The 26,626-nt window shown below is 38.6% G+C and overlaps 1 long non-coding RNA gene across 1 annotated transcript in view; it reads right to left on the reverse strand.

Moving 5' to 3' along the window:
• LOC147829436 (uncharacterized) overlaps positions 1-19,987 on the reverse strand; it is a 140,135-nt gene extending 120,148 nt beyond the window's left edge. The window contains exons 1-2 of the long non-coding RNA XR_015449240.1: positions 19,851-19,987; positions 19,162-19,301 (exon numbers count right to left, since the gene is read on the reverse strand). This is a non-coding gene — a long non-coding RNA (uncharacterized LOC147829436). The remainder of the gene's footprint in view (positions 1-19,161; positions 19,302-19,850) is intronic.
• Between the last annotated feature and the right edge of the window lie 6,639 nt (positions 19,988-26,626).

Here is a 26,626-nt window from a genome sequence, read left to right on the forward strand (position 1 = left end):
TTAAGTCTGTTACTAAGTATTTTATTCCTTTTGATACTATCATAGGTAGAATTTTCTTAATTTCTGTTTCAGATTGTTCAGTTTTAGTGAGAAGAAATACAACTGATTTTTCTGCTTAGTTTAAATCCTTAGTGCTTTCTTTTCTTTTTTTTTTCTGTTTTTTGTTTGTTTTTTTGAGACAGGATCTTGCTGTATAGTTCATTATGAAGGCCAGGCTTGCTTCAAACTTGTAGCTATCCTTCTGAGTGCTGAGATTACAGGCATGTGATTCCACTCCCAGCCCTCAGTGTTTTCTATATGTAAGTTACTGGTGTCTGTGAACAGGGATAATTGTACTTATTGTATTTCTTATGTTCTGATTTGGATACTTTCTATTTCTCTTTTATTTCTATTTATTTCTCTTTCTTTGCTTATCTCTCTGGCTAAGAGTTCAAATTCTAGGTTGAATAGAAGTGGCAGAAGGAGTCATTCTTGTTTCATTTCTGGTCTTCAGAAAAAAGTCTGCTGCTTTTATCACTGAGTATGATAGCTAGCTGTGGGCTTTCCCTTGTAATTTTTCTTTTTCTATTCCTAAATTGTTGAGAGTTTTTTAAAAACATGAAAGAGTGTTGATTGAATTTTGTCCATTGCTTTATTTGAGATAACTATACAGCTCCCTCTTTCTTCTGTTAATGTGGCATATGACATGATTTATTTTCATATGTTGAATTATGCTTGCATTGCAGAAATAAATCCCACTGGATTAGTATGTTGTTAAATTCAGTTTCTATTGGTTGAAGATTTTTATCAATATTCATAGAGGATATGGGCCTATCATTTCTTGTAGTATCTTTGCCTGGCTTTGGTATTTACATAATGCTGATTTTTTTTCAGCTCCAGAATTCATTTGGTTTCTGAAATAAATTCTCTTTGTTGATATTCTCATGTTATTTGTGTATCATTTTCCTCCATTTCCGTAGTTCTTCATTTCTGTAGCTCTTTGGCCATATTTAACAGAATTGCATTAAAGTGTTTGTCTAGTGGGATCATGTCTGTCTTTTTAGGGACTGCTTCTGGGGGCTTAGTCTACTCCTGTGAGTGGCCCATGTTTTCCTATTTCTTTGCATGTCTTGTGATTCTCTGTTGATAACTGGGAACTTGAGAAAACATCCACCTCTCCTAGTACTTGCAGGTTGGCAGAGGAGACCTCCACCCCTTAGCAGGGTATCAGCCTGAGGGGAAAGCTCCAGGCCTCTTCTGCGTCAGGGTTTACTTCACAGTAAATCTGGAATAGACTCTGAAGTTCAATGTGTACATGTTCCTAATTGCTATGTCTCCCTGGTACTTTGATCCTTCCCTCATTATGAGATGTTCCCCTTTGTTTCTAATAATATTTTTAAAATTTATTTTGCCTGACATGTGTCTAAATACTCGGTCTCTTTTAGGCTTACTGTTTGTATGGTTTGCCACAGTTTTCTCTGAGACTGTGTCTTTGAATTTGTCTTTGAAATATGTCTTTTGTAGACAGCATGAAATCCTTGTTTTATTTGTAAATTGCAGTCTGGTAATCTCTGCCCTTTATTGAATTGTTTAAACTATTCATATCTAATGTAATTATTGATATAATTGGAATTATGTCTTCCATTTCTCTATTTGTTTTCTGTATGTATAGATCGTTTTTCTTTTTTGGCTTCCTCTTTTACTGCATTATTTTGTGTTAAATTGACATTTTTAGCACGTTTTCTTTTTCGTTTGAATTATTTTCTTAGTGGATGCTGTCAGTTTTGCAAGGTACATCATATTACAAGCTATTCTAGAGTAATATTCATTATATAAAATAATAAAATTTTACTCCAGTATAGAATATCTTCCTTGTACCTTTGTCATTTATATGACATTTTATATAAATGCAACTATATTTTTATGTAATTATATATTTTTTAAATCAGAAAAGAGAGATATTTATAGTTTGTCATATTTACCCTTCCTAAAATGATTGTCTAGTGTTGCTTCCTTTCAGCTTGAAGGATTCTTCAAATTGCCTCTGTGACAAGTTTTTAGCAATGAATTCTCTTAGCCTATGTTCATCTGTGCATCCTTTATTTTGCCCTAAGTTTTGAAGAATAATTTTTTTGGATATTGGATTTTAGGTTGATTTTTTTTCCTTTTCCCTTTTGTAACACTTTGACAACTATGCCATTCCATTACATATAATCTTCATTATTTCTATTAGCTTTTAATTATGCTCATTTTCTTTCCCTTGATGTAATGAGCCCTTTTTTTCTTGTCTTTCAACAGTTTGACTATGAATTATTTAGATACAGGCCTTTTCTATTTGGAGTTTGTTAACCTTTGTGAATCTGTAGGTTAAGGATTTTTAATGACAAATTTTGGAAATTCTTTGGTCATTCCTTCTTCATTTTTCTTCCTCTTTATCTCTCTTCACTCTGGAATTTTTATCACATACTTGTTGATGTATTTGATGGTGTCTCATGGGTTTTGCAAGATCTGATCACTTCTTTTTGCAGCTCTCTCTCTCTCTCTCTCTCTCTCTTCATTCACTTTTTGAATATACTTGTAGTAGCTACTTCCATATCTTTGTCTGCTTCAACATCCGGGACTATTCAGAGACAGTTTTTACCAATTGCTTTTTTCCTGTAAGTCATACTTTACTATTTCTCACGTCTCATTTTATTTTGTTGAAAATTGAACACTTTAGATAATATATCGCAGCAATATAATTTTCCTCCTGCCCACCCCAAGGATTATTGATATTACTCTTTTGTTGTTGTTTGTTTTGGTAATTTGATTGGTTTCTTGGTGTCTCTCTGTACATATATTTTTCTCTTTCTTTCTTCCCTTGCTCCCTTCCTTCCTTCTTTTCTTCTTTTCATCTTTACTTTCTTTCCCTCCCTTCTTTCCTCCCTTTTCAGTCTTTCCAATCTTTGACATTTATTCCTATTTTCATTATATGCCTGGTTTTCTATGAGTCACCCTGTATCAGTTCACCTTAATGGTCAGCTAGTGATGGTCAGGGGCTATTTTCTAGTAGTTTGAATAAAGAATGTGTCTGTTCTTTGCCAATACATCTGTCTGAGGCTGAGAAACTCATTCAAGGTTTTAGGTCATTCACAAATTTGTCCTGAATCCGACTTTTTCCTCAGGTTTCTCATGTGTGTAAGGCTTTACACTTAGGTAGAGAGGTATGGAATACCGGGGTCCTATCTGGTCTCTTCTAAATGTCCACATAGACTTACACATATGCATAGCCTCAAGTTGACAAAAATACATGAAAGCTTATCAAGGTCCACTATGGTGTTCTTGTTACCTTGATTTCCCAGCTATATTCTTGGCTAGTAGGCTATCAGCTTGTTCCAACCAGAACCAGAGCTCAGGCTAACTGAAGACCTGTTCTTCCTCATTCTTTTGTGCCACTGGGATTACTATTGTTCCCAAGAATGTGCAAGGACAGGGACATGAAGTTATTTCTGCTCTCCACTCTACATCATGTTGTCATCCTCTTACAGCCAAGATTATGGTTTTCATGACCTCATAAAAACAATAGCCTGACAGAGCTGCAATGTACAGATGTACAGATGGGACCAGCTCCAGGGAAAAGTGCCAAAAACTTCAATTCTTTTTCTTTTTCTTTTTTGGTACTGGGGATTGAACTCGGGTCCTTGTGCTTGCAGGGCAGGCAGCAGCACCACCAATTCTTTTTCTTTTAATTAATTATTTTTTATTGGTACATGTTTGCCACATATAATGATCACATTCATCATGGGGAATTTTTTACCTGTACATAACATATCTTATTTCTTTTTTCCCATCCCCCCCCCCCCGCAACCCTTCTTCCTCTTCCCATTTACAAAAGCTCTGTTTCCATTTTTTTCTTTAATTCTTTTTTTTAAAAAAATCCCTATTTCCTTCCTTCCCTTTCCCTTCCTCCTATCCTTTGTTCCCCTTCCCATTTGAATAAGTTCTTCCTACTTCCCAATACCTAACCTCCATTTTGCTCCTTATTTATACTTTGGATCTCTTACACAAAGCTGAGTTAACCCTTCTCAATATGTTTTTGGTTTATTTCTAGTGTTTCAAATTGGTGATTTTTTCAGTTATGTTTCTAGTTGCACTGTTCCTTTTTGGAGAAATGAATTTGCTGAGCCCCTCTCTCCACCACTGTAGAAGCCCTGTCCTCAGCAATCTGCATTTTAATAAGCTGTCATGGGTAAGGTTTGAGAACTAGAGACTGAGGTGAACTTATCCTGTGCCTGTTACTGACAGTTCGTGTCAATTTCACCTGCTATCCAGGCTCTTTTTATCACAAACAAAGAATTGAGCAGGGCACCCAGAAGTAGTGACCAAGGTAGAGGTTTTAGTAAAGGAAAGTACATTCCGCAGAGTGGGAGCTGGCCAATGGGAAAATTCCAGAGCCTGTTTGACTCAGAGTGGCCCTGTTTTAGGTTGGAGGTTAAAGTATACTTGGGAGAGTTCCAAGCAGGAAGAGCTCAGAGGTAGCAACTGTTGGTCATGCAAGTAAACCCTCAAGGATGGAGGCCAGGTGGAGCCAGAGATGCCAACTGTAATGAGTGTCACAGTCGGCTTTTCTTCTGTTATCCTAGAGTTTGGCAAGTGGTCAGGGGTGGTAACTTGTGAGATATTCTCCTATTAATTGAGAATTTCTACCCTCGTGTTGGGGGGAGGGGGAGTTTCTTTACTTTTTTGGCCTTGATGGAACTAGTATGATCACTAAAGTCACAATGCTAATGCTGCTATAATGACTATGGGGTTACCCTTGGTTACTGTAAAGTTGCTCAAGTGTATGGTCCTTGGGCTCATGCCAGAGGTCAAGAAAGTATAATAAGGGTGGGAGGATGTTTTTAGGCTCATATCAAGGTGTTAAGGAAGTAGAGTCAGGTAGGGTGCTTCTGTGGTCTCCAAGAACCAGAAGGCAGCACGTCTGTTCAGAGCCTACGTTTAGGACATCTCCGTGCTCTTTCCTGCCTCACTGCTTCTGACAGATCTTAAGTGGGCCACATTCTTCCATTTGCTGAAAAGATCCCCTCACACACATGCTCCAGAGCAAAAGTCTTTCTGTATTTCCCTGTGTCCACCCACAGACCCTCTTATTTGTCAAGTCTTTCTAGAGATTCATGACCCACCTCTTTATCTCCCTAAAGTCTCTTCAGACCTTATCTTTTCAGTGTGCCTTTTCCTTATTACCTTGTATAAAACTGTAAGCTTTGTTGCTTATATGTTTATTATTTTTGGTTTTTCTCCCTATTTGAATGTATGCTTCAAAAGGCATGGATGAGTCTTAGTGGTGTTCATGGATGTGTCCTGGGTACCTTAAACCCTATCTGTAATATAGTAAACATTTATTGAATGAATTAGAAACTAAAAATGTACCATTAGAAGAAATGCTAAACATTATTTTATGTAATGTAGAGCCTAGGGTTCAGTTAGTTCTCCAAGTGTTGGATATTATTTTGTCAAAATTCTAGGACAGCACACATGCATTTGGATTTTTGGCCGAGCCTTGGCAAAACTGGGCATCAGGCAGAGAAGGGACAACAAATTATTTTCAGGTATAACTTATCTGCATCAGGCTCAGGAATCTCATTGCATTGGTTTATTTTACTCTTGGGGACTGGAAATACCAGTTTTAGCTTTTGTTATCTAGTTAGCATTCAGTTAAAGGAAGGAAGCACTTCTTTCCCTGAAGGTTCTGAGGGATCCTCCCTTTTTGGCCTTTTCTACTATCACTTCCAGAAAGAAACTGTCTTCCTGGATGGAAAATCCAGGGCACGCTGGAGCAGGATCTGCTCTGTTATGCTACACCAGTTTCTAACATGTGAAAATCATGCCATTATTATTGTTTTTTTTTAACAAATACAAGACCTGTATTTACACTCTGTATACTCAAGCTCCAAACATCAGAGAGTATTTACAAAATCAAACATGAAAATGAAAATCCAAAATTAATAATGTACATTGTTGCTAATGTGTTGGACTCCTTCGCTGGGGAGAGATCAGTCTGCAATCATGCCATTATTAACCACCATGATTTTGGAGCTGGTAGAAAGCAGAGTGGCTGTATTGTGAATGGCACATGGTCACAGAGCAAACCCTGTTCTCTGTCTACTTTCTGCTATTGCTTCTGAAAAGCTTGACTATATTGCTTCTATCCTTTCATAAGTCCCTGTCTTTTTTTCTTGAAAAGAAAACAGACCATTTACTTTTTCACTTGTTCATCTCTGAAACAACCAACAACCAATAGATGACCAGTACTTAGGGAGAACAAGAGAAAACAAAGAAAAGGCTGGCTTTTTACAACTTCCTATTTTGCAGTATAGAAGTTGCAAACACAGGTCATAAAAAGTTGCACACATAGTATAGAAAAGTCTGGTCTCCCAATGGTAACAACTTCTATAACGAGTATTTTATCAAAACTAGAAAATCAATATTGGCACTATATAATCACAGGGTGGCTTTTACACACACTTATCTAAAGAAAAGTTTCCAATGAAAATGGTCAAATTCTAGAAAATACTTGCTTTAGGTTTTATGCTTTAGCTTTTTTGTGATGTCTATTTTAATTTAGTAATGACAGAGGATGAAATAAAACCATACCATATTTATATAAAAATAATGTATATTAGTTCTCTATCATGTTTCTACCATGGTATACTATCACAAACTTGGTAGTTTGAAATGACAGAAATTTCTTCTCCTATAACTCTGGAAGGCAGAACTTACACAGCAGGGTCAACGTACCAAAATCAAAGGATGAGGAGGGCCACACCCCCTCCAGAGATTCTAGAACAAGCTGTACATGGCCAGCTTCTGGTGCTGTTGGCATTCTGTAGCACTTCAATCCCTGCCTCCATCCACATCTGGCTTTCTTCTGTGTTTATTTAGCTTTCTCTCCTTTGTCTGCACACTTGCATGGGATTTAGGACCATACAGATATTCCAGGACAATATTCTCATGTTGAGATCCTTATCACAGCCACAAAGACCCTTTTTCTTCATTAGGTAACAGTTACAGATACCAGGGATCGGAACCTGATTCCTTTGACCATCATTCTGCCTATTTCACAAGGCAAATTCAGGGACTAAATGAGGAAAGACTGCCATCTACAAAGGTATGAAGTTTGCCATTGGAACATGCTTTCACTTTAGCTTAAGCAAAAAGATTTTCCAGTTCCTTAGAAAGAATTCAAAGTATCAGGTTTTTCTTCAATGTGCATTGTATTAATCTGTGATTGCCTTAATGGGTAAGATTGCCCTACTTTAACTTCAGTTTTTTAAAACAATTTTTTCTAATGGGTTTGAAAGACATAGTCAAATTAATCCCCTGAGACTGTGGCACTGGATAAAACCCAACACATAGCTGACTCAGAAATATTGATAGCCCAAGGCCCATCTGATGACAAGGCACACACTGAGGAGAAACTGCCCTCAGTTCTGAGAAAGAAAACACATTTGGAGAATTCAGACAATGTTGAAGAATGAGCTGACAGTGGTTTCTGAACTCTATGATAGCTGAATTTTCTGAAGAACCAGTCTCTGAGAATTTATCACCCAACACTACTTCATCAATGGAAGACCAGGGTGAGGAGGGTCCTGAGCCCCGGGAAAGCTCTTCCTTACAGTTCTTTGATAGAAGTGGAACTTGAAGATGTGCTATTTTCACAGAATGCAGGACAGAAGAACCAGTCAGAGGAGCAGTCTGAAGTATCTTTGGAGCAACTGGATCAGTTTACGCAGTCAGCAGAAAAAGCGTGGATAGCAGCTCAGAGGAGGTTGAAGTGGAAGTGCCTGTGGTGGACAGGCAAAATTTAAGAAGAAAGGCCAAAGGACATGAAGGACCCACCAAGAAGAAAGCCAAGCTGACCTGAATGAAGAAGAGATGCACATGATAAATCCTCTTCTTTGTAATGCAATTGTTTTTTAAATATTGTAATTAATAAACAGCATGGGTGCAGGAGAACAAAAACCAAATTAACTGCATTTCCATAAAATGAATTGTAGTTATATGTTAAATTTGCATTTCCAAAAACAAAGAGGTTTACTGTTTTTTCTTTTCTTGGCCAAAATAACTGCTTCTTAATTTGTAAGCCAGGTGCTGGGTCAAGTTTGAGTCACCATCATTTCTTTTTCTTTCTAAGTGGTCATTCTGATAGTGAAAGTTCCCATAAAGCTCCTGGCCGTGGGCTGATCCCGAGGTGGCATTTAGATGCTTGACAAGATTGAAGGGAGAAGGCTGTAAACGGGAAACTTGATTGCTTTCCCGCCTGTTCCCCCTCCGCTGCCGTCCACAATGAATCATGTTGGATTAACAGCACATTTGAGACAAAGACGCTGAATTGCATTACTTCGCTTGGGAAGAAATTGTTTTAAGTGTCTTCAATGCAATTACTTTAGAAATGTTCTCATCTTGTAAGCCAACCTTCTTGTAACAAAGAGAGCAAGGGTCAGAGAACAAGAAAGAATGTTTTCCAGGTGCTCTGCAATGGAGGACGCAGAGTTGAGGTGGCAGACGCTGCTCCTGCCACGTCATGCAGATGACTTCATGCGTGGGGAGTCGATCCTCACTACACCGTTTTCCCCCACTTTTCTAGAGCCACGTGGAGCACTGTGAATATTACCATGACTTGGTGTTTGTAACTGGTTTTGTTTCTCTGAGGCCATCCCAAACTGATTATTTTTTTCCTTTTCCACAGCTAAATTTCTGTTTCAGAACTGAAAGAATGATGTTATGTTCACATATATTAAACATCTCTGTGCTTTAAGTTTTCCTTTAATTTGTGTCTCTGCTCATTTGGGTTACTAACTTCTTACCAATGAAAATATTGCAAATGTATAACTATGTGTTAAAATGTTAAACTAAGCTTGAGGGCTTTTAAAAGAAAAATGCATATAAATATTTTGTAAAAGCTTATTTCAGAATTCTAGTCTAAATTCACTTCTCTCTCCAGTGGCTAACTTAAAACGACCTAAAGAATGAGCAATAAAAAAGAAAAGCTATTTGCATTAAAAATATATTCAAAATCCATAATTTAAAGAAAATAGCTACCAAATAAAATAAAATTTCAAATTAAATTGAGACATGTCTCCACCAAGCATATGAAAGCTGTATAGGTCTTTTCCAGCCTACAGTTTTCCATAAAATGATAATGAAACCTTAGAAGGTCTGATCAAAGGTTTGGCGGTGTTGGTGGGCTAGGCTAGGAGAAAATCTACTTGTTTTTCTGCAAGACAAAGGCTCAGAGAAGGGATCCTGGAGACAGTCAGCTTAGTATTGGATACTCTCACTGTCTTCAAACATCAGGGCTGGGCTTGCTCACCATAGGATGGGTCATTGGGACTGGTAAACAGACACATATCCCTCCTTGAAGGATGCCAAATTGATGAGAAACTCCTTCCAGAAAACATTCCTGAGTCACAGCCACAGCTTTCCTCAATTTGTCCTTTCCCACACAGTTTAGCAAATAGCTAACTCAGACAGAACTGTCTTCATTAACATGCATAATATTCCTCCAAAAAAAGAACAGTCACAACCAATAAAAGCGGGTGATGAACATGCATTGGAAATAACAGAAAATGTGAATGGATATTTGTCTGTAGGCTGGAGGAAACAGAAGAAAACATAATCATATTGAAATAAGAAGTGAAAGAAGACATATAAGACATCAAAGAAGGGACAAAAATGCAATAGAAGACAATGAAAAGTTAGCTGGAAAAGCTTAGGGGAAAGTGAGAAAGGAGGCTTGAGACAAAACTGACAGTACAGAAATGAAAGTCCTCGCAGGGCTCCCGTGACAGGCTGGCTGCCAGAATGTATACCCAAAGCAGAGATTAGCATGGGAGAGAGTGGCCTTGGGATCTATGTATGTAGAAAGAAACCATGGCTAAGGAAGAAGTTGCCTTGTGATGCAGTTCTGTGTCATTTGGTTCCTCCAAGGAGCAGCTTCCAGGAAAAGATTAGACATGAAAGGTTGATCAAGAGAAATTAAGTACTGCAAATAAATCTTCTTTTTCAACTTTATCTTCCCTTGATCACTCTAAAGACAGGTATGCTCCTGTAACTTCTGCCAGCTCCTGCTGGGGCCTTATTGCATAGGTAACATATGATCAAACGGAGAATTCTATTTTTTGGACTCTGTCTGCTACCAAATCTCATAGGTTGGAATCCCTGGTAAGAAGATGCTGAGATGGAGATTAGCATGTCAGAAGTTTATTAGAGAGTGTGGATGAAATCAACCCCTGCAGAATGTGCTATAGAAGCAGGGATGGGAAGACTGAGAAATCAAACTGTGATGCAATTTCAAAGAAGGCATTAGCTGATTCTACAGAAATCTCTGGACTGGGGATGGCCTTCTAGATTGGCCTGAGCTGTAGTCAAGAGCCCGAGTCTTTATTCCCTCCATTTTTCAGCCCATGAAGGTGGCTTACCCCTTGGAGGAAGCCTGACCCTGGGCCAGGTGGTGTCTTCAGCCCAGGCAGGACCCAGAGAGACTTCTCATACCACTCCTAGCCACAGAGAGCTGCAGCTCTGACAGCTGATATTTTAACAGCAACCAAGGAGATTGATATGATGGCTTTAATGGGATGAGGGCCATAACTGATAAGTTTGTCCATTGAAAAGATCTTTCAACAATAAAGGTGAATGAAAGTATTTTCAGACAAAAAAACCCCCAAAATAATAAATAATAGAAAAAAAAATGACAGACAGGCAGGTCTGCCCATGCCCTACCGAGGAGGTTGCCAGTCGCGCGGAAGATGACAAATCACCCCGCTGCAGACAGGCAGGTCTGCCCACGCCCTACTGAGGTCCCCAGTCGCAGGGAACATGACGAATCAGCACACTGCGGACAAGCAGGTCTGTGCACATCCTACCGAGGTCCCGAGACACGCGGAAGACCCGAATCACTCCGCTGCAGACAGGCAGCCACCTGGTTCCACACTACAAAGACGCAGAGGACACCAGAACACCAGACCAAGGTACTGAGTCCCACTGCTCCCGGCCCAGAGGTAGGGGCTTCTGGGCGGCCATCCCACTGCTCCTGGTCCAGAGGAAGGGGCTTCCCAGTGACCAACCCTCCCACTGCTCCCAGCCCAGAGGAAAGAGATTTGGGGCCACCTTCTGTCCCGCTGCTCCTGGACCAGAGGAAGGGGCTTCCCAGCCACCATTCCTCCCACTGCTCCCAGCCCACAGGAAAGGGCTTTTGAGCCACCATCCCTACCACTGCTCCTGGCCCCTGTCCCACCTCTCCCAGCTCGGAGGAGGTAATCCGTGCAGGTGCTAACAGGCCCCCGCTCCAGTCGAAATGAGAAAACACATAAATAAGTCTCAAACCTAGACTTCCAGATCACCTACAGCAACCCCAAAGGGAAATGAGATGGAACACTCTGATATTCAACCACCTGGACCCACTGAACTGGCAACAAAAAGGGATCTGGAAAAAATGAAATCAGAAATAATTTCTCAGATAACAGGAGAAATTGTGCCCCTAGTGTAAGACATGATTAATAAATCTAGAGAGGAGCTCAGGAACATGATGGAATCCCAACATAGGAAACAAATGGAATCCATAAAACAGATGCAAATAGATTTCCAGGACATGACAAACTCCATTGAAAGTCTACACAGCAGAATGAGCCAATGTGAGGACAGAATTTCAGATTTAGAACATAAGATTGCAATTAGTGACCAGGAAAAGAAAAATTGCTTCAAAATTAGAAGGGAACATGAGAAATCAATCCAGCAGCTGCTAGATGATGCAAAGAAAAATAACATAAGACTCATTAGGCTCAATGAAGAAACAGGAGAAAGTGGAGATGACATAAAAAAATCTCTTCACAGAAATAATGGCAGAAAACTTCCCAAGCAGGGGAAAAGAGCTTGACATACAGATAAATGAGGCATATAGGACTCCAAATAGCCTTGATCAAAAAACATCTACACATAGGCATATAATTGTTAAGATTCCAGAAACACAACAGAAGAATAAAGTTCTCCAAGCAGTCAGAGAAAAGAAACAAATCACATACAAAGGAAAGCCCATCAGAAGCACAGCAGACTTCTCAACACAAACCATCAAGACAAGAAGAGCTTGGACTGACATATTCCAAGCCCTAAAAGAAAACAGCCTGCAACCCAGATTGATGTACCTTGCAAAACTATCTTTCAAAATTGATGGGGAAATAAGATACTTTCACGACAAAGAGCACCTTAGGAACTTCTTGAATACCAAACCAGCACTCCAAAGAATTTTACACAATATCCTAGGAACAGACATTGAGGAGCAAAACCCCAGGAAGCAAAGCAGAATGAACTCATCTGGCATGACAAGAAATTAAATGGAAAGGGGGAGAACCCAACTAAAAGAAAAAGTTATGGCAATGACAAGTCAGTACATTTCAGTTATAACCATCAATGTTAATCGTCTCAATTCACTAATCAAAAAAAATAGATTGGCAGAATGGGTCAAGAAGCAAGATCCAACAATATGCTGCACACAAGAAACACACTTAATTCAAAAGGAAACTCATAGACTGAAAGTTAAAGGGTGGAAAACAATACTGCATGTGACAGGAACCCAAAAAAAAGCTGGAGTAGCTATCCTCTTTGCAGATCAAGTAGATTTCAAACCAACACTGAGTAAGAGAGATGAAGAAGGACACTACATCCTTGTAAAGGGAAGAATCCAAGAGGAAAAGATGACAATCATAAAGATCTATGCACCAAACACTAGTGTGCCCAACTATATAAAACAAATACTAACGGACATGAAAAGTCATATATGCACTAATACAATTGTAGTGGGGGAACTCAGCACTCCATTGTCACAAATAGATAGATCAACTAGCCTAAAAATAAGGAATGAACTACTAGAACTCAATCGAACTCTTGAACAAATGAACTTAACAGATGTTTACAGAGTCTTCCACCCCACAAAATCAGAATACACATTCTTCTTAGCTGCACATGGGTCATTCTCCAAAATAGACCACATACTCACACATAGAACATGTTTAAGTAAGTGCAAAGGAATTGAAGTTATCCCCTGTATATTATCAGACCACAGTGCGATGAAATTGGAGATCCATAGTAAAAGAAACTCAAAAAATTTCATAAACATGAGGAAATGGAACAACACACTTCTGAATAACCAATGGGTCACAGAGGAAATTAAAGAAGAAATCAGACAGTTCCTTCAATTAAATGACAATGACAATACAACATATCGGAATCTATGGGACACAATGAAAGCAGTCTTACAAGGGAAATACATAGCAGTAAATACACATATTAGGAAAACAGAATGAGCCCAATTAAACAACCTGATGCTGAACATCAAGCTCCTAGAAAAAGAAGAGCAGAACAACCCCAGAGCTCATACAAGGGAGGAAATTATAAAGATCAGAGGAGAAATCAATGCAATGGAGACTAAGAGAATGATACAAAAAATCAATGAAGCCTAGAATTGGTTCTTCAAAAGAATCAACAAAATTGACAAATCCTTAGCCAACCTTGTCAGATAAAGGAAAGAAAAGGCCCAAATCCATGCAATTAGGAATGAAAAGGGTAAAATCACAACAGACCCAGCAGAAATCCAGAGGATCATCAATACCTACTTCCCGAATCTATATGCCAATAAGATTGACAACACAGAAGAAATGGACAGATTCCTAGATACATATGAATTACCAAAGTTGAAGGAAGAAGGCCTAAAAATTCTGAACAACACAATATCAACCAATGAAATTGAAAATGTCATTAAAAACTTATCAACTAAGAAAAGCCCGGGCCCTGATGTCTTCACTGCTGAATTCTACAAGACATTTAGAGAGGAACTGCTGCCACTACTGTTTAAACTCTTCGATGAAATTGAAAGGGAAGCAATACTCCCACATTCATTCCTGGAAGCAAGCATCACCCTGATCCCCAAAGCAGAGAAAGACCCAACTGAAAAGGAGAACTATAGGCCAATCTCACTAATGAACATAGATGCAAAACTCCTTAATAAGATACTGGCAAACAGAATGCAGAAGATCATCAAGAAGATCATACACCCTGATCAAGTGGGATTCATCCCAGGGATGCAGGGATGGTTCAATATACACAAATCAATCAATGTAATACACTATATCAATAGAGCCAAGGACAAAAACCATAAGATTATCTCCATAGATGCAGAAAAAGCATTTGACAAAATCCAACATGCATTTATGATAAAATCCCTACAAAAAATTGGATTAGATGGTCTCTACCTCAAACTGATAGAAGCCATCTATGAAAAACCAACAGCCAATATCATACTAAATGGTCAGAAACTGAAATCCTTCACACTAAAATCAGGAACAAGCCAAGGATGTCCACTATCACCACTCTTGTTCAATATAGATCTGGAAACATTAGCTATGGCAATTAGACAAGAGAAAGAAATAAAAGGAATAAAGATAGGTAATGAAGAAGTCAAATTGTCATTATTTGCGATGACATGATACTCTATATAGAAGACCCCAAGAGCTCCACCAAAAGTCTTCTAGACTTAATAACCAAATTCAGTCAAGTAGCTGCTTACAAGGTCAACAAGCAAAAAATAATAGCTTTCCTCTACACAAATGACAGACTCACTGAGAGAGAAATAGGGCAAACAATTCCTTTTCACAATAGCATCCAAAAACCTGAAATACCTAGGAATCATCCTAATGAAAGAAATCAAAGAACTCTACTCTGAAAACTATGGCACTCTGAAAAGAGAGATTGAAGATGATATCAGAAAATGGACACACATCCCCTGCTCCTGGGTAGGAAGGATTAATATAATGAAAATGGCCATACTTCCAAAATTGCTATATAGATTTAATGCAATTCCAATTGAGATCCCAGCAGCATACTTCATAGACCTTGAGAAAACAATCCAAAAATTCACTTGGAACAAGAAGAGACCCAGAATAGCAAAAGCAATTCTAGGTAACAGAGACATGGCAGGGGGTATCACAATCGCCAACCTGCAATTCTACTACAAAGCTACTGTGATAAAAACAGCATGGTACTGGCAAAGAAACAGACTTGAGGACCAATGGAACAGACTAGAAGATGCAGGAACAATGCCAGACACACTCAGCCATCTCATCTTCGATTAAGGAACCAAGCACCCTCACTGGAGGAAAGATAGCCTCTTTAATAAATGGTGCTGGAAACATTGGGCTTCAACTTGCCAAAGATTAAAACTAGACCTGTAGCTCTCACCATGCACTAAACTAAAATCAAAATGGATTAAAGACCTAAATATTAAAATAGAAACTCTGAACCAGTTGGAACAGAGGTTAGATAGAACCCTTGAAGACATCGGTGTAGGAAAAGATTTTATGAACAAAACCTCAGTTGCCCATGAACTAGCACAAACAATCAACAAATGGGATCTCTTCTTATTAAAAGGCTTCTGCACAGCAAGAGAAACCACCAGCAGTGTGAAGAGACAACCCACAGTGTGGGAAAAAATCTTCACCTGCTCTTCCTCAGACAACGTTCTACTATTTAGAATCTATAAAGAACTTAAAAAGATCAGACCTCCCAAATTTAAAGACCCAATCCAAAAATGGGCATCTGAAATGAACAGACATTTCTCACACAAAGAAGTAGAAATAGCAAATAAATACATGAAAAAATGTTCAACATCACTGGTCATTTGAGAGATGCAAATGAAAACAATGCTGAGATTCCACTTCACTCCAGAAAGAATGGCTGCTATCATGAAATCAACCAATAAGAAATGCTGGCGGGGCTGTGGGGAAAGAGGAACCCTGATCCACTGCTGGTGGGAGTGTAGACTGGTGCAAGCACTGTGGAAATCAGCATGGAGATACCTCAAAGAACTAGGACTGGAAGTCCCATTTGACCCCGCTATTCCACTGCTGGGGATCTTCCCCAAAGAATTAAAAGAATCATACCACAGTGATATATGTGCGCCCATGTTCATAGCAGCACAGTTTGTAATAGCTAAAACTTGGAAACAGCCCAAATGCCCATCAACTGGAGACTGGATAAAGAAAATGTGGTTTTTAAAATAAAATGGAGTACTACTCAGCCATAAAAAATGAGAAATTAGAGACATTTAGAGCTAAGTGGATGCACATTGAGGCTATACTCTCAGGTGAAATAAATAGGACACACACGTGTAAATACCGAATAATTTCTCTGGTGTGAGAAACTGAAAGTGTAAATAAGGACTAAATGTATAATAGGTAATGTGAAACAGGAAGAAAAGGGGCAAAGGAGAAGGAAGTGAGAGGGCTAGGGGAAAGGATAGAAGGGAATGGGATTAATATGAGAAAATGGAAAAATAGGAACAAAATCTTTGTAAATTGGGAGGAATGGAGGGGTTGAAGGGAGGGCTGGGCGAGGGTGAAAATAAGAACCAAGAGAGACTATGTAAAGGTGCAAATTTCCAATGATGAATGTCATTATATTGTATACCTAAAATGTACCATTGATTAGAATGAATCATCGATAATGCTAAATAGGAAGAAAAGGTCCAAAGGGGTAGGGGTAGTGGGAGGGGCAGGGGAAAGGAAAGAAGGGAAAGGAAAAATGATGAGAAATGGAAAAAATGGAAATAAAGTCTTTGTAAATAGGGAAGGGTGGAGGGGGTGAAGGGAGGGCTAGGAATGGAGAAAAAATAAGAACCAAGATGCATTATGTAAAGGTACAATTCCCAATGAGAAATGTAATAGTGTTGTATACCTACAATGTACCAATAAAAGAATTTAATTAAAAAAAAATGAGAGCTCGCTGCAAAGACTGTGCACTAAAGGACTTGCCATGGATATTAGATGAAGGAAAACAATGCCAGGTAGAAAGTGAAAGATGCAGGAGAGTGAAGAGCAACAAAAAATGGCAAATATGTGGCTAAATCTAAAATAACACCAACTTCCTGAAACATTAGTCATAATGTCTTGCATGATGAGAAATTGAAGGATACAATAAAACTAGCAAGTAAACGTGGAGGGGTGGTGAGCAGAATAAAATGATGTAAGGTTCTTGCATTGGCTGAAAGAAGACAGCAAGGAACAATTGATATGAAACCCAAATAGGTTAAGAATGCATTTTATCATTTCTTGGTTTTTTTTTTTTTCAGGTACTGGGGTCAAACTCAGGATCTTGCACTTGCAAGGCAGGCATGGGAACCACTGAACTAAATCCCCAGCCCACATTTTATCATTTCTAAAGTAGTCATCAAAGAAAGAAAAAAAGTGTGTACAACTCTGAAAGAATGTGGAGGGGAAAATGGAATAAAAAGATACTTGGTCTATGTAAATAAGATAAGGAAGGAATGAAAAAGAACATGAAATACGTGGAACAATAAAGAGACACATTGCACACATGCAGACGCAGAAGGGCAGGGAGAAAGGATGCAAAAGGAATCATCTGGCTCTAAACAAAGTGAAGTTTGGATAGCTGTTTGAACACCAGGAAAATGTACTTTGAGGAAAGCAGCACTATTTGAGAAAACAAGAGTCACTATGTAGTGATAAAATATTAAATGCACCTGGGCACCTCTCCTTAAACTATGTTAAGCAAAAGTGAATAGAAATACAAAAATCAGCTACCACAGTAGGGATTTTAATATATAGGTCTCTTTAATTGACAGAATAATAACAACCAAAACAAAAAAATCTAGAGAGGGAAAGAAGGTTTGATCAACATTACCGTTAACTAAAGTTGACCCAACTGACATTTGTGTTGTGTTTTCTTGAACCTAACAAGCTACTGACTATTCAACACATATTATTTTGCAGGGCACTAAGAAAAAAGAAAATAATGTTAACCATGACACAGTGATTTCTCACTGAGAGGACAATGAGTACAGCTATTCCACACTCATTGATAAAGGTCTTTTGTAGTTAATCATGCTGGTTTTGCACTTATTTAATATGGAGAATATAGGAGAAATGAATAGGGTATTTCTAAAACATCTTTGATAATTCATTTTCTTTGAGATGTATTTAAGACTCAAAGCCATCAATCCTCATGTTTTCCCAAGACTTTTTGGCTTATTAGGGCCTCCCCTCAGACACTTACAAATTTCAGGAATCTGGAGCTGGTTAGAGCTGCATTGCAGACTTAGCATCACCCTTGCCGCTCAGATTTGACTATAGGCCAGTGGTAGCTTGTTAGAAGTGCAGTGTCTCAGGTCCCACCCTAGACCCACTGAGCTAGAATCTGTTTGAACAAGATCCTTGGACAATTTCTGTACACAGTAAGGTTGAAAAATGCTCACCTAGAAAGATCACCAAGAGAGAATGCTCAGTTCTCACTGGAAAGTCAAAAACACGTAACTGCAGCCCTTAGTCTCCAGCCAGTGAGGACAATGGGATTTCTCTCCCACCCTCACCACCCCACCACCTGACCCTATCTTCTTGTTCTCTTTTCTCATGCAGAAGTTGACTAACCCTTGAAGAGGCTATGCAGAAAAGGATATTCTCAGCCATGTGATCAGACATCTTCATTCGGTCATATTTGTCTCTAGAACAGAAATTCTCTAAATGCGGTAATGGTAAGTAAATTTAATACTGACTAAGATGTGGCAAAGGACAAGTGTAACTAACCACATCAAGCTCCAAATGAACAAACTTATCAAAAGGGGGCTGATTAGTTAGTTTCCAGAGAAACCGAACCTGGAGGGTGGACGTAGATGTAGATGTAGATGTCTACATATACGGATATGGTTCAGATGATTATGGAGGCTGAAGAGGTCTCACTATCTGCTCTCTGTAAGATGGAGCGCCAGGAAAGTAGTGGTATAGTTGAAGCTGAGACTGAAGACCTGAAAACTAATACAGCTTATTGTGTCAACTCCAGTCTGAGGCTTAAAGAAGATGAAATGTGATATCTCAAGTCAATCAGGAAGGCAGGAAAACAAGGATGAATTCCTCTTTCCTCCACCTGTTGCTCTATTTGTGTCCTCAGTGGATTGACAGTGCACATAGGGGAGGGCCATCTATCTCACTGCCTCCACTGATTCTAATGCTAACCTCATTGGAAATACCCACCCCCCAGACATGCCCAGAAACAATCTGGGCACCCATAGCATATTCAATTAGACACATAAAATTCACCATTGCAGAACTCAAAAGACAAAGAGAGAAAAGTGAGTTTACATACCCTCCAGGCAGCCTCATCAGTGATCCCTCAGAGAAGGAATTTATTAGCATGTTGTACCAGCTTGGTCTGTCTTTTCACCTGATCACGTTGGACCTCTTCATGAGCTCCTGCAGACTTTGCTACCAGAATGGCAGGCTGAGCTGAAAGGAGGAAGGACTGATGGTAGAAAGCAAGCAAACACATACTTGCACCTTTAGTCAGTTGGCTTCAGGGTTCTTGACAGCTTTTGCCATGGATTCTAAATTTAGTGCACATTCCATCCACCAAAAAAAGTGCTCAGTGTTGGGATCTCATAGCTTTCTGTGGTCACTGGGAGAGTTACATTCAGGAATGTGTCTGTAAAAAAATAATCCCTTCCGAAAATTAGACTTCAGACATTGCCTCTTCTGCAATATCTGTCTATTCAGTCCCTGGTTCCCGACAACTATTCACAATAAACTCACCATCACTGTGGAGGTTATAGTTTTCCTCCAAATCCACAGCTTCTCAATATTAATATAAACATGTATTTCCCATCTTTGAAATTTTCTTTATAAAAAAGGCAGCTAATTCTTCCAGTAAGTAACCAGGTAGTTTACTGTCATTTAAAGAATGGCTTAGTAAACTTGAGAAGGGGAAGAGATAAAGATTTGTTTCTAAAACTCTTCATTACAAATTTAAATATGTAAATCTCCTACAGAAAAACTTACCCTCATTTGTGGCTTGCTTGAGAAATAATCACTAATCTGTAGCAAAATACTTCATTCTGTGCTGTGGAGCCAGTTTGGCACTGTAGAGGTCAGGGGCCAGCAGTTCCAAAGAAGTGCAAAAACAGTGAAGAGCAGGCAACTAGGGAATGACTTGTGATCTTGAGATCTAGAAGACACAGACGCCTCTCCCTAATCTTTGACTCTAAGTTGCCTTCTTGGTTTGCCTGAGGGAATTCCTTCCAGTCAGCTTTGGAAGCTTAAGCATCCACCACATTCTGCTTAGACAGGAGGCAATTCTCTGGAGAAACTTATTCTCCACTTTGTGGTCATTTTACCTAGGTTATTATAAGAACTAAACTGCAAAATTTTGGTATTATGCAGTCTTTTGTCCTTTCTCATGGTACAATGGTAATCTTAGCAATCTGTGAGTTATTTTCAATACTTCTTGAAGCTTAATAGAGATGAAACATTTATAATAATAAGGCTATACAGGTTAAAGAGAATGGCCTATTTCTTTTTCTGAGCCTGGGATTTAGCCAGGTTAGTGCTATTTTTATCTTGTTTTATGGTTGTGAGTTATTTTGGTTGCTACTGTTTTTTGTGTACTCAGATATGGATAAAATAGAAGAATCTTTTTTATTAAGAAAGCAATCTGCTAGGTAGGTGAAATTATTAAATGCACAATGTGTATTAATAGAAATATTAGACCAGGACTCCTTGGTGATAAGAAGGGTCCTGGCTACTGGCCCAACCTTTGTTCCTTTGTTGGAGAACTTGAAAACAACCCTGATCAGACCAGGTAGTGAGAAGGATTGGAGATGTGGTCACACTAGTACAGTTGGAAATAATGGAGCTGAGAAAGTCACTCCCATTCACTTGTTTAATTTTAAACAGAATCTAGAACCATTCCTCCTTCCATTATCCTAAGAGGTAGAGAATCACATAACAAAAACCCAGTAATTTCTGAGGCTCTAGGTGAGAAAACAACGGGCTTGGATCTCCTAGCCTTACCTTCAGTCACCTTCACCTTACTCCAATCTAATTAAGGGTTCATGAATATGCACTACATATCTTGCATGTAATTAAAATCAGGGTGAATTCTGGGACAGGCATGTGTGTTGAGAGCCCCTAAAATGCCTCAGCACTCTGTCAGTCACTCCTGTTGATCATACTTAGAGACTCAGTGGGAGGCACCTGAGCTGAGGTGCTTGTCCTTTAAATTCTGAAAGCCTGAGTTAGGGTTGTTACCCTGTGCTGTGTGCTGTGATCTACGTGCAGTACCTTTGCTTTCTGCTCACTACAGCACCACTTTTCTGTTTGCACCACATTTTTGTCAGCATGGACTTGTCCTGAACACAAGTTCCCATGATCTTCAATAAATGTAGCCACTTTTCCGCTTGCTGTTGGATGCATGGTTGCAATTCATTGCTCATCATACACAAGAGCCTGGATTTTACCTGCTAAATTCATCACATGGTAACAGCACATCTGCTTTCAAATAGCTCAAGTGATCTCCTAGGAAAATTTTAAGGGACAGATTATTACTTCTGTTTTTTATGATTATGTGTAATGTTGGGAATTTTTCTTTTAATTGAAGCCTTTATAACTCTGATTATAGAGCCCAAGGAAGATAGTACAGAAAATTAATAATCAATCTCACTTTATGGCTAGTAATGCAAAAATTTTAGACATATCTTATAAGTCCAGAACATTTATTAAAAATGAAATAAAAGAATTTAAGCAAAAAAATGAAATAAACTATGATTATGTAAGTTTATTCTAAGATGGCTCAACCTTTGGAAATTTCTATGATATAATTTATTACTGTTACACAATTCAAAAAAGAGGTTATTTATGGAAATCAAGAGGCATTATGCAAAAGTTCACTATCTTGATTTTTTTAAAGAAAGGAATATTTTACAAGGGCTTTTTATTTTTTTCAGTACTGAGGATTGAACCCAGGACCTTGCACTTGCCAGGCAGGCACAGTACCACTGAGCTACATCCCAGTCCCCCAGAAAGGAATATTTTAATACAGTAGAAATATATGGAAATGTCCTTAAGATTATTTATCAAAACCAAACACAAATATTGTACTTAATGATAAAATACTATCATATCTCTCACTTTAGAAGAATTTTACAGGGACCTTACTGCCATAAGCACTTTTTGGTACATCCTAACCTAGTGTTTCTCTAATTTAGTTGATAAGGCTCATTGAACAGAAACAATTATCTTGCCTCAAAATCTGAATCTGCACAGTGGGTACTTGGGGATATGATTTTTCAAACACATGTTCCAGGAAATTATTATCTTACAAGATGCGATAAAGACTACAGTGCAGTGAATGTTTATGTTTTAAAAATTTATTACAGTAAAAGGCACGTTGCCTCTAATCTCCTTCACAATACTCCCCTCTTTCTTTAAACACGCTTGTCCCATTATTCTTGCCACTTTCTGAAGCAGTTCTGGAAGTCCTGTTTTCGTGCATGTCTCTAGGTGCATGCTGTTGTGGCTGCCTTGATGTCCTGAGTCGATTTTACTTTCATTTCGACTTTGGAGAAGAGCAAGAAGTTACATAGTGACAGATCAGGTGAGTAAGGTGGATGAAGACAGAGAATAATGTTTTTAATAGACAGAAATTGCCATCCCAGAGTGCAGTTTGACACAGAGCATTGTCATGAAGGAGGATGAAAATGTTTGCTCATTTCACAGGCACTTTTCTATGTACATCATTTCTTAAATGCTCTAATATGCCTTTATAATATTCGGAGTCCATTGTAGTGTTCCTGACTACAAACTCAGCTTACATGGTTCCATCAAGGTCAAAAAAGACAATTAACATCATCTGGATCTGGATTGACACACATTTTTCCAGAAGGAGAACTGGGTGATTTCCTCTGAGAACTCTGAATTTTGGTCTGAGGATCATAACACAGACTCAAGTTTCATTTCTTAAGAAGCTGGAATCTGAAGCAGCAAGATCTCAAAATTCCATTGTTTGTGATGGATGATTTACAGCACACTTTAAACACAGCTTTTCTCATCCACAGCTCACAACCAACTGACTGCACCAAACAGGTTGAAACTTGTCAGACACCATTACTAAGGTTGCATGTTTTGCCTCTCATAGTGAAGATCCCTGCCATTGGAAAATCAGTGACCTTTGGTGGCAGCATTCACTGTGTTGTTTGGTCACAGTGTGTATCATCTCTGAGAGCTCTGACCTAAGACCTTTGCACCATTTCAACTGATACTACTTTGCAACAGAATCTCATTTCTCATCTCCTGTGTTAGCATCGCAATATCTATGAAAAGCATTATAAGATCTTTTCTCAACCCCTTCTCTGAGCTACTCATACTACATTTTCTTCATATGTTTTCTTTGTTTTTTTTGTTCTAGAGAGTAATAATGGTTAGTATACTGGATATCATGATCTTAAAAGAATAGCGAAAATGTTACTTAGAGCGTATATAAAAAGAACTAAAAAAAAATTAGACTACCCAAACTAAAAGAACCAATCAAAAAATGGGCAACTGAAATGAACAGATACTTCTCAGAAGAAGTACAAATGACCAAATAAATACATTAGAAAATGTTCAAAGTCCTGACCATTAGAGAAATACAAATTAAATCTATTTTGAGATACCACATTATCCCAGAAAGAACAGCCATCATCAAAAATCAAATAATATCAAATCCCAGCAAAGATGTGGGGGAAAAAATATTGTTGATGGGAATATAAACTAGTGCAACAACTACAGAAGTCAGTGTAGAGATTCCTCAAAAAGTCAAAAATAGAAATGCAATTTGATGGAGCTATTCCTCTTCCAAATATCTTCTCAAAACAGCTAAAATGTTTCTTTTCTAATCTTGGTTATTCTCATTAATTCAGCAGGCACTAGTTGAGCATGCTCTGTGATTTTGAGCCCTCTCTTTATGGCTGTGGGCCCTTGAACTTACATACAAAGTAATGGCTTGCCTCGGGAGGCTGGGAGATTTTCAGATGTCTGGTGTTATAGATTATGTGACTATCAAGCCTCCTTCTCACTCCCCTCAATCTTAAATTGCACATGCTAGAGATGTTGCATATCATATATGTGTATGGTGTTACAATTGACCTACAATTTATTCCAAGTATTCTGAGAGCTTTTGTCCTGCATATGTATTGAATTTTATCTAGTACTTTTTCTGTATCTGCCAAGATGGTTATATTCGGTTTTTAAAAATATTTTTCCTGACAATGTTACTAATTACATCAAATAATTTTTTTGCACATTAAACTCATCCTACCATCCATGAATTTCTGGGATAGCTCTTGTTTAGTCAGGATATGTCATCCTTTTATAAATACCTCGGTTTGATTTACTGATTTTTTTTTTTTTTTTTTTTTTTGGTACCGGGGATCGAACTCCGGTCCTTGCGCTTGCAAGGCAGGCGGTGGAACCACTGAGCTAAATCCCCGGCCTGATTTACTGATATTTTTGCCAACAATTTTTATGTCTATGGTAATGAGGGATGGTAACATTTGCAATTTTCTTGTAGTGTCTTTATTTAGTTTTTGTATCAAAATAATATTGACCTCATAAAATGAAGTCACTCCCTCTTCTGCCAAAAATGTACCCTCTTTTTTCTGGAGTAAAAATTTTTGAATTATAGCTTTGTAATTTCCTTTTAGATTCAGGATTTCTTGTAGTGCAATTTGCTGGAGGTAAATTTTCTCCCTAAAATGTCTTTTAAAATTTTTTTGAAGGATGTATCAGTTAGGGTTAGCCAGAGGAGCAGATCCTGCCCTTCAGGAAGCTTCTTAGTTTTTCAAAAAGCTAGTCCTTAGCCACAGGAGATTATAGGTTGGTATAAAATATCCTGCCCACCAGAAAAATGAGCCTACCTATAAAGAAGGGCATGTCTGATGGTCACCATGTGATAACCAATCTGACTCCATCTTGAATCTCACCACCATTGTGTGCTTGTGATAAAGTACCCCAAACCCCTGCATCCTGTTTGGCAGTACACTTGCTGCAGTTGTAGGATGTTTTGTAGCTCACCTAGTGTGTGAAACTTCCTTTTGCTCCCCCCACCCCCACCAATCTGGCGTGGCTCTGCCTTTGTAAAATTCAGCTTGCTCTCCCCTTGAGCCCTCCCCAACTGAAAGCATGATTTAAAAGGAGAAATCAACCCATTTCTCAGAGATGAGAGATCTTTCCAGGCATTAGCCCCTTCTTGGTCGCCAGCTTTAATAAATGGACTCCAATCTGATGCAGAGTGTGGTGCATCTCTATTGTTCCAACTCTCTCATCCATAACAACCACAGTCTCCCACTTCCAACATCCACAAAATTAGTTCACATCAGTGTTTTTTCCACAACTTATGTTTGTTTGACTTCATTTTATACTCCTGGGCTGGTCCCTGGGTATAATCCCCTACATTGGAATTTCCAAAGATAATCCTTATTTAAAATCTTCTAGTTCACACTCCTATCACCTAAGCTAGCAACCTATCTTGGCTTATGGAACAATTTAGTATACACACAATAAAACTTTATCACTTAGACAAGATTTCAAACACAGAATCAAGGTGAGACCCTTCACCAGACTGTGTTTCCTACTACAGTTTGGATCTTGAATATCTCCCAAAGATCCATGCGGTGAAGGCTTTGTCTCAGGGTGGTGCTATTGGGAGGTGCTGGGGACCTGCAAGAGGTGAGCTAGTGAGAAGTCCCCACTTCTCAGGTCACTGAGAGTCTGCTCTTAACAGGAAAAATGGAATTCTAGCTTCCTCCCTTTGCACTTTTGCCTCCTGGTCAACAGGTAAGCTGTTTTCTCAGGCACATGCTTCTTGCTATAAGATCTGGCACCTCTAGCAGAAGCCCAGAACAATAAATCCATCCAATCTTGGTCTGGAAATTCCAAAACTGTGAATCAAAAATAAAACATTTTGGTTAAAAGTTAGTTATGGCAGGTATTTGAATATAGTAATAGAAAACAGAGATTTAGGAATTTTGCTTACTGAATAATTGGAGCAGAAAGAGGTAATAGGAACAGGACCATATTACTAAATTCATGGAGAATACCAGAAAAGAAAACTCCACAGGTTTGGAAACCAAATAGGAGTGCAAAATCCTTCATACAATGTATTCAGGGGCCCCAGACATCCAGGGGTAAAAATAGGTAGCCATTGTATTTCTTAGCACAGCATTCAAAGAAGAGGTAGGAAGCATCCCCTTTGGGCACATAAGTCAATAACCCCAACCTACAGACTCAGCATCTAAGTTCCTTTTCTGTCAACATAACTGATTCCATCAGGAAAAGACAAGGATGTCCACTATCACCACTCCTTTTCAATATAGTTTTGGAAAAATTAGCCACAGCAATTAGACAAAAGAAAGAAATAAAAGGAATAAAGATAGGAAATAAAGAAGTCAAATTGTCATTATTTGCAGATGACATGATACTCTACATAGAAGACACCAAGAACTCCACCAAAAGTCTTCTAGACTTAATAACCAAATCTAGTAAAGTAGTGTGAGACCAAACGTGACTCCATTTTGTGAATGTGGGACCAGAATGACTCCATTTTGTCCAAAATGGAGCAGTCTCCTTTGTTCTTTCAAATTAATGATTAAATGTGCTTAATCTGGGACAAAAGACATGATCTGTAACTCGGGATTCCTAAGCTCATGACTCTGCCATCTGTGTGCCCTAGAAACAAGTGTCCCAGGCCCACTATCTATAGGACAATCTGTTAACGTGCTGACTGTCCACACAAGGTGGTC

The sequence above is a fragment of the Heterocephalus glaber genome, unplaced genomic scaffold (genome assembly GCF_053883595.1).
Source record: "Heterocephalus glaber isolate CG9 unplaced genomic scaffold, H.glaber_assembly_v1.0 deba00000621, whole genome shotgun sequence".
NCBI lineage: Eukaryota > Metazoa > Chordata > Mammalia > Rodentia > Bathyergidae > Heterocephalus > Heterocephalus glaber.